This window comes from Chenopodium quinoa, unplaced genomic scaffold (assembly GCF_001683475.1).
Source record: "Chenopodium quinoa cultivar QQ74 unplaced genomic scaffold, ASM168347v1, whole genome shotgun sequence".
Taxonomy (NCBI): domain Eukaryota; kingdom Viridiplantae; phylum Streptophyta; class Magnoliopsida; order Caryophyllales; family Amaranthaceae; genus Chenopodium; species Chenopodium quinoa.
In genome coordinates this window covers 2346663-2356602 of record NW_018744821.1, presented here as the reverse complement: position 1 = coordinate 2356602, position 9940 = coordinate 2346663, and the positions used below count along the sequence as shown (strand labels likewise).

Sequence of the window (9940 nt, the reverse complement as noted above, 5' to 3'; positions counted from 1 at the left end):
AATTACGCACATGAAATACTTAGAACGTTTTGAGTCTGATCCACTCATTCTAAATCATTGCCGAAACAAATTCAGGAATTAAAATAGAAATCCTCCCCAATGGAGTCGCCAAAAACTGTAGGGAATAAATTTCAAGCGTTAATCCCCTAACTTGAACCCCACTGTGATCATACATTAAAGTACGGTGGCGTCCAAAGGGAAAGAAGATAGAGCAAAAGAGTCGCCAACAAGTTGTAGGAACTTGTAAACCGTTCACGAGGTTAAGGTTACACCCCTTAACGATCCAGGAGATCGTCAACTCCATAAGGTCTTGAACCAAATAAGGGTTCGGGGATGAGGGTACAAATCTAACCTAAAAGAGATTGAATCTGCCCTAATAATAAGCCTCTACTTTATTCTGACCGTATTCATGTGCGCTTTTTAATTAACATGCAATCAATAGGATTAAATCTAAACCTGTTTATCTATGTTGGTTGAATTTAATGCGCAAATAAACCTATTATTGGCGATCACTTGAAATTATAATCAAATTAACCCTAAATAAGATTATTAATATCTTATTAAGCATGATTACAAGTACCAAATTCCCTTTAAACATGCATAAAAAGTGTGATCAAGCAATAACAAATAAATATCAAGCAACACAATTAATAATCAATATCATGAATAATAATTATAATAATAAAAATAATAATAATAATAATAATAATAATCATATTAATCATAATAATTATAGCAATAATAAAATTATGATCATAATCAAAACAATTATAAAATAATCATAAATCATGTTAAAGCATAATAGAAATAGCAAGATCCTAGACATGATACTAACAAGATTAGTAACAAACCCTAGCATGTCACTAAGCAATAAAAATCATATCTTTAACCCTAACATGACACTAACAATCATAAATATTAGGAAGAACGTAGGAAGCATCGTAACAATCATATTTAATATTAAAGTTACCCTAGACATGATACTAGGAACATCATAATAACATGATAAACATGATTTCTACATCATAATATCAATTAAAACCATCAAAGCGCTTATTTTGATGCCTCGTACCTCTTTCTAATAACAAAATACACACGTTAGTAACTTCAAGGAAAATAATAAACAAAACAATTAAATTAAATAATTGAAAGAGAGATTTGGAACCAAACCCTCAGAAATTAAACATTTCACGTCTAGGGCGAAGGCAACTTCGAATATGGCTTGGTGTTTCTAGATCTTGCGAATGCGGAATTTTGTATGTAAAAAAGCAATATTTGAAAAGAGAGAGATGAATTAATTAATTGATTAAGGAAATTAGTGAATTAATTGAATGAAAACTGATTGTAAGTGAATGCTAATTAGAACTGATTGTTGATGAGAATTGGTGAATTGAAAGAATAAGAGAGAATGGAAAATTGGTTTTAAAATAAGAATCGATGAAATCTGGTGAATGAAAACGGAGTTTTTAATACGTTATTTATAGAGAAAATCAGCCAAAAAGATAAATTAACAAAACAGAGTCTAGCGTACAAAAAACAGAGCTGGCGCCAACCCTGGCGCCAGGCGCCAATGGCTAGCACCAGGCGCCAATGGCTGGCGCCAGGCTTGGTTCCAGGCGCCACTGCCTGGAGTCAGGAGCCAAGCATGTTTTTAACGCGTTTTCGAAAATCAGATAAGTTTGCCGTACTGGAGGATAAAATCGTATATTTTCCTCAAAAATGCTTTTTGATTTTAATTAAAACTCTGAAAAGTCAACAAAAGTCAATTTATCAATGCTAATTGAATTAGGAATGAAAAGAACGTTCTAGAAGAATCTAGAAGACTAAAACCATTCCTAATTGCATTAGGAATGATAAATCATATTAGGCCCTCCCCTAGATCATTGGGCCGTATATAAGGCTCAAACCAGGTCCAGTTTAGTAAATTGGTCATATCTTCCTCAATATTCATCGGAATTTGGCTTATAATATATCGTTGGAAAGGTCTTTGCAAGCCCCATCCAACTACACTACTATTGGACCCATATCATGGAACAATCAAACTGGATTGGCTGTTTTCTTAAAATAAGTTTTCAAAAACAGAGAGAAGAGAAAAGAAATAAAAAAACTATCCGCAACACTAAACTTTCCACACTTTCACTTCATTCGGTTATGATTCGACGTGAAAAGTACTCATCACTGGGTTCGGTTTTTGGGGAGACACAAATGGGTGTCTACACCACCAGTAGTTATGGTTGCTACTAGTTAGTTTAAATTATTGTATATTGATGTTAGTCTTTCTCCTAATCACTGGGTATTAGTGAGGGGTGTTCATACTAGGGACATTCTGTTTTAATTTATGGTCAATTACGGTTACGAGCGACCCTCTGTAAAGTAGGTGGTGACAGGGACTAGTACTGGCGTTCTCTTTCCCTTTCTTAACTAAGTAAAAAAGTGTTATGTGACAAATTGATTTTGGTTGAGTATTATAATGTTTATGAGACTATATTATGTATAAAATATTTTCGAACTAAAATTATTTATTTTACGGGATGGAGTTGGAATTACTTAGTTTATCTGATTTTGGGTGTTTTCTCTCTTTTCTTGTTTCTGATTTATTTTGCAGATTGGTAAGACGGTACTCGGTTACGTGTAAGGAGATGTTAGAATAATCACGTAGCTAAGACAATTCAGTTTATTTTCGAATTAAATTATTCCCTTTTTAACTATTGTTTTAAAATAATTTGCACTTTTGATGTAATGACTATTTCTTTTTGCCACCACTTAGACCACTTAGTTTATTAAATAGTATTTCGTTTTGCTTTGAATTTATTTTTTACGGAAAATAAGTGTAGCAGTAACACTCCCAGAGTTCGACGGTTGGGTTGTGAAATTTAAAAGGTTACTCTTATTGTTTTAAAAAGACTCGAATTTTGGGGGTGTTACAAATTGGTATGTAGAGCCAAGATTCACTAGTACATAATTAACCTTAAGTAACACCCTAAAAGTGTTATATAAAATGGTATAAGTGTTATTATAGACAATAGGTAACACTTTAGTGGGTGATACATCCGTCCATGTTACCTAAGGTCTTATGTAACACTTTGGGTAACATATGATAAAAGTGTTACTATAAAACATCTTATGTAACACTTTTTATATTATTAGTATCATTTATATAGTGTTACTTTTTAATTCTTATGTAACACTTAATTATCTCTAGTAACATTTTCCAATCATATAGTAACACTTTATCATACTTTATGTATCACTTTTGCAAACTAATATAACACCTTATCGATTATTAGGTAACATTTTACAATCATCTTTTGACATTAAGTATCACTATATTTGACATTATGTATCACTTGTATATTAAAATGTACAACCATGACACAAACGTGTAATTAAAATATACGATAAATAATAATTGGAATTGATAAAATTTCATATATCCTTCCCAAAAAAAAAACCATAAACACCATTTTTTTATCTCGCTAAACAATCTAATAATAAAAAATAAAAATAAAATATCAACTTCGCCACCAAATTCCAAACAGAATAGGCAAAATCACAATCAACGTAGTTGCAAACAAACATCATTAATAATTGAAGACAATAGCATCTTGTAGCTAGCTCGGTAGTAGTAGCAGACATCAATTACAACAGGAGATCACCGTAACAGCAGTAGTCAGCAGTAACAATGACAGCAACAGCAGCATACAGCTCTTTGCTTTAGACAAGGCATCATGAAAAGAAAGACATGATTTCATCTACCAATGTAATCTCATATAAGGAGTTGCACATGTTCTGTCTTTAGCCATGTTGAGTTCCTGCATACACAACCAAAAGAAAATGAACAATCCACTTAGCTAAAAAAAACCAACTTGTTACGACTAACTTATGCTAGAAAATGATACTGCACCAACTGCTTACATTCTTACATGATCCAATGGCGACACTGAACCAACTGCTTACATTCTTACATGATCCATTGGCGACAATGAACCCTGTATAACCTGGTTATTCAGGATAATGATTGTTTACATATAATGTGATAGCCATTAAAGCTTCATTTGCACGAGAGGTTAAGAAACATATACATAAATTAATGAGCTAAGTAATTGAGACTTTAACTAACATATTGATCCTGGACATAAAATAATATAGAGTTATTATACTAGAGAAAACCCAGAACATAAAATTTATGCATCAATTCAAACAAAATATAGAATAGAAAAATTTTCATAATCGCTCTTTTTCTATTCACGACTGTCTAAAAATAACATTCCAATTATAGAATTATTCATGTTAGTATATACTTATCTATCATTAACCAAGCCTTGTAACATTTAAAAATCCAAAATATCCTAACCTATACAACCAGATCAAAATAACCAAATCGATAATAGAGTCTAATAAGTATATGAAATTTTGACTCTAAATTTAATATAAATGAGAGTATATATGAAAAGAAAGCATACCCATAAACACTCAAATTGAGTAGCAGCAACTCACCAACTACCGTTATCAAACAACACCACAATTTCATTTTCTTCTCCCACTTTCTCTTACTCCACTTTAGCAATATCCACACATAAATAAAGAAAGAAAATTTTTATTTATCTAACAAAAACAGACGAGGAGACCCATTATTATTTTACCAGCCAATATTCCTTTCCCTCTTTCTTGCCATAGGAACCCTTGCTGAAACCCAGCTACTTTTCACACTTTACTTTGTCATACCATTCAATCTCCCTAGAACAAGAAATACTTGTTTTAAGAAATTAGTACAAAGAAAATAAATGTTACTACATTAAATTTCTAAATGGCAGGAAAGAGAGTATTAAAAATACTGATATCACAACCCAAATGGTAAAAAATTATACAATGAATATTAGAACTAAGAGTATAAGAGTAGACTTTATATATACTTTCAACAAGTCACATGCATTTAGGAAGTTCTCATGGCAATATGGCATCATAAGAGCCATGATTAATGTCGGAAATAGCCTTGGCATCCGACATAATATCAGGTTGTCAGGCTACAAATAACAAACTATGTGATCCTAATCATCTGTGGGAATTTGAAGAATTAATAAATGGGAAAATTATTTTCAGAAAATATAAGCATCAAAACTACAGCATCAAATTTACAGAATTAAATATAAGCCAAAAGTGGAAATTTTTTTAGAAGATATAAGCATCAAAACTGAAAAAATGGAAAGAAATAAAATGAGAAATTAGTTTCAAAAAATATAATCACTTTCTTTTACTCACCGTATCAAACATTCCCACTAGTCCATAGTCCGTCCAAACCTTGACCAAAAGAAAAAAGGCAAAGAGATAACGGAAAAGTCTAGAATGAAATGCATGATTCATAAAGCTTAAAAATATAAGACAGTTTAGGTTTGAAAGAAAAACAAAAGCTACATAAAGAACAAGTACAATGATTCATGATATGTATGTAGCCACTATACAATCAATTTGGAGTTATAAGGTAAAATATCCCTTACACTAGGACAAGCATTGAACTACAAAAGTGGCTATAAAATTCACAATTTCTAGAAGTACTTACTTGTCAATAGCAAATATATAACAAACAAGAGATGCTCTCTATATTCGTAGAGGGGGGGGGGGGTTTGGAGTAATTTAAGTATAAAGTCATCTTTGTTTTATTTAAATTAAATGCTCTTTTTTTCTTTCCTCATAAAACTCTTTTTTATGAATTCAAATGTGAGAGTTGAATACACAATTAAGGCATGAAGACAAATCAATTATCTACATTGAACTCTTACCTACAATCTCACCAATCCACTGTAGGTAAGGGCAAGATGAATTAACCAAATAGACAAATCACCAAGCTCACCAATCCACTGAAGGTAAGGGCACGATGAATTAACCAAATAGTCAAGGTATTGCATAATTATATTTGCAACCTCGGTCTTGCCCGCTATACTCTTGTATCTAACTAATATGGATTTGTTTGGATTAAGTGTCATTCAATAAGATTTGAACTCAAAATTGGTCATATATATATGTAAACATAAAATTGGTCACATATATATAATTGGTCACCTCATTCTATAATGTTAATTGTCCAAGTCAAAAATATCAATCAACAAATAATTCACAATATAATCACCAGGATTAACAGAAAAACCATCAAGATCTTGTTTGCTTAAAGCTCATCAATTAGTCCATTTATATCAAATAGAGAATTGACATCTTCAATGATAGCTAAAATGTCATAAGTCCATAGTTTATGAAATTATATCGGAAATTTTCTCAAATTTCTAGAATACAAATTCAATAAATCAAGGAATTCCATAAATCAATATAGATATTCAGCCATCACTTAATTCGACTAACATCGTCAAAGCTTGACACAAGTATTGACGCTAGAATGTTAATTAACTCAAACAAATAAAATTAACCCAATTCAATAATTAGAGATTAATATATAAAAAAATAAAAATAAAATAGCAAACCTAAGGAGTGGTGGTTTTGACAGTAGCAGGAATAGTGACATGCATTAGATTGAATATCAAATATTATTCCTCCGATTATAACTAGCATTGCCTTTGATTTTTGCCCACAATTACTTGGATCCTTGACAAACTTAAGAAGATTAAATTCAGAAAAGAAAAATACAAACCTTAAATTGGTTAGATTAGTCAGCAAAGATTAAATTACAAGGTAAATCAAATCAGCAATAAATGAAAAGAAGAAAAAACAAAAATCCCAATTTTATCAAAATAATTCGACCAATTCAGATGCATGTAAAATTGAGTATGAAAATAGTGAAATTAAACATGTTAAATGGAAAATTAAACGTCAATTTAAGAAATCATCAACAAGATTAGAGAGAAGGAATTGAAACCCTAAGGTTAGCTAACTCAACTTCTTGTTAATAATGGAAAGGGAGAGGGAGCGATGATGGAAGCCGAACCTAAACTTTAAGATAGAAGTCGCCGATGATGGAAGCCTAGAGGTGCCAATCGCTATCTTTGCCTCTTTGGAGGTGGCAATCACTGGAGCACGGAGTGTTTTATACATCTTTGGTTTGGAGCACAGGTTGCGATGGAGGTAGGCTGCGGTGAACGGGGGTTATAGTGCAGCACCAGGAGCGAGATGGGGGTAGCGGTGAAAAAGAGGTGTCGAGGTGCAAATTCAAAAAAAAGAGAAAGGTTGATGGAGAAACCGAGAAATACAAGGGAGGAAGATAGATTGTAACTTGTGAGGGTCTTTTTTATTTATATCAAATTAAGTTTTACAACTACGTGTTACAACCAAGTAATACCTAATATTAAAGTGTTAATATAAAGTGTTACCTAATATTAAAGTGTTACAAAAAATGTTACCTACTATCAAAATGTTACAAAAGTGTTACTTAAAAATCAAATAATCATGAAATTTTTAAAATGTTACCAATTGATGTTACTTAAGCCCAACTTTGTAATAGTGATTTTTCAAAATTTAGGGACTAAAATGAATTAAATTTAAAACTTAGGTTTAAAACTTGTTTATAAGTTTGTAAATTGAGTTAAGCTTAGGAAAGCCGTGATTGTGAGAATCACGATAAGGGATTTATGTGTTTTATAGTACTTTTATTTTATACTTATTATGTGGTTATTTATTTTCTTTTATTAGATGGTACGAGTACGTAAAACTGCAAGAAAGTCGAGTGCTAGGAAGAGTACACATGTATTACCTGATTCTCCTTACATGATTTGTATGAATTATAATGAAAACATTCGACATTACGTGCACTGTTTAAATCTCTGCATTGAACACTTCCATTACAATGTACTTGAGGGCCAATCTGATTACCTTACTCCAGAGAGATGATCTCAAATTCTTCTACACACGTTAATTGGGAAGGGACCCTTTGCTCAACTTAAAAAGAAGTATGTTGATTTATACATTAATGGTGAACCAAATGATAAATATTATTATGATGGAAGATGGATCCCTACTGTATGGTGGACTACCTTGAGAAGGCAACGATGGACGCCAAGCGAGACCTTGACTATAACCTAGATGATGATGAGGAGGATGAGCCCCAGGAAAGTGAAGCTCGTGAGACTCAAGGGAAAAATAATGATTGAATATTTTTTTTTAAAAAAAAAGTTGCGTTTAGTTTATTTGGTTAAAATTTTACAAATAAAAGCTAGTTCTTATGACTAGAAACTATAGTTTTGGTTATTTGTAACTAATAGTTTATTGAGCTGTTTAGTACTATTTTTTTTGTTTAAAAAAAAAACGATTTCCATTCTCCTTTGGTTTGCAATAAAATAATTTTGATTAACATATTATACTTTGGTATTTTATGATTATTATTTAACGCAATAAAATTCTTTCAATTTTCTATCTATTTTATTTATGGAGAACAAAGATCTTATTTTCCTGTGATTATTTTAGTCAAGTATAGTAATGACATAGTTGAATGATAGTGAAATCACAAAAACACTGCGCAAATTTATAATCTAATGTTAAATTGATGCATTATTTGGTTTGAAATTTGGCCGACTCTATGAATGTTATTGAGATTTAATAAATCGCTTAATTCTTGTCTATATGTGCTGATATGTTACATGAAAGAATGTGGTTGATAATTTAATTGCAATTCACTATATCTAAATAAGTCATGTTAAAAGGTGTATGGTGGTTACACCAGTGTTGAAATTGTGCAAACTCCATTGCTGCCTGGGCTGTCTGTGCCACCCCGACCACCCTCCCTTCCCCAACCACCGTAACCCGACCCTAAACAGGCCAAACCCGTAACCCAAAGTCCCAACCTCCACCCTTCGAAAACCCCAAAAATTGGCCAAAAAAGTCTGACCGCCCCTCCCCTACACCTTGAAAAGGTCACTGCTAGGGTTTTGTGTGTTTGAGGAGGGGCAGTCGGACTTTTCCAGCTTCTTTTAAGGGTTTTTTATTGGTGAGGGTTGGGGTTACGGGATTAATTAGGGAAGGGGAAGCGAGGGGGTCGGGGTGGCGCAGACGTCGAGGGAGGGGGTTCAGGCCGCGCCGGCACCGTCAGGTAAGGGGGTTAGGCCCGCCGGCGTTGGGGGCAGTGGGTATGACACTTGTGGGCTACCGTGGGTGGCTGGCCGGTGGTTTTCTTTTTTTTTTTTTTTTAATGTTTTTTACTTATGGCCGACCAAAAGCTAAAAAAGTTAGCCAAAAAATAAAAAAATGGGCACTATGCATAATTCTTCAAAACCTTGGGGCCACTTAAGAGAGTTGGAAAAAACTTCGTCTTCCACTTAGAAAAATGGAAACATTGAGGTTACCATGTAGAATTCCCATAAATTTTACGCTCATTTTTTTTCCGTTAGTCGTACAACTATCTAATTTAGGTTATTTCTTTGTTTAATTGTAGACGGAGGCTACTAGGTGAACGTTTCGGAGGTTAATTACCTTGAGTTTTACGCACGATCTAGGTAATAATTTTCAATGTCCATCATCTCTAGAATCCCGTTAGGAAATTGTATTGAAATACTGTGTGTCAAATACGTGCTTATGTAATTATAGGTGATGAGTGTGATATCGTATGATATTATGGAATCATATTATATACGAGTTTTCTATTTTGTGTACTAATTTATGTATTTTCGAAAAATTTGATTATTTGTTATCGTATGAGCTAGTTTTTTAAAAAAAAAAATCTTGGGAATTGGATGATGGATTATATGTGATTGATAGTTTGTTTGCCATGTAGGATGACTATGTTTTGATAATACTGGAATAGAAATGTTGTTACTTGGGATTAAATTGATTTGTGCAATACTCGTATGCAATGTGATCGGACAATATATTAATAAATTGTACAGTGAAATTTAATTTAAGAAGGGAAATGAAACCCGAAAGAGTGAAGAACAGGTTGCCCACCAGTAGTTATGGTTGTTACTAGTTGGTTTAAATTATTGTATATGGTTGTTAGTCTTCCTCCTAA

The 9940-nt window shown here is 32.5% G+C and overlaps 1 long non-coding RNA gene across 4 annotated transcripts; it reads right to left on the bottom strand.

The window, feature by feature from the left end:
- Window positions 1-3415: 3415 nt before the first annotated feature.
- LOC110704173 lies at window positions 3416-7228 on the bottom strand. Of its 4 annotated transcripts, none has more exons than XR_002507870.1 (3): window positions 4464-7228; window positions 3916-3998; window positions 3416-3812 (listed from the first exon to the last, which is right to left on the bottom strand). It is a non-coding gene; the product is annotated as an uncharacterized LOC110704173 (long non-coding RNA). The 4 variants fall into 4 exon arrangements; XR_002507869.1 differs by having other exon boundaries at window positions 3916-4737; window positions 5260-7225; XR_002507867.1 differs by having other exon boundaries at window positions 3916-7227.
- Window positions 7229-9940: the final 2712 nt, after the last annotated feature.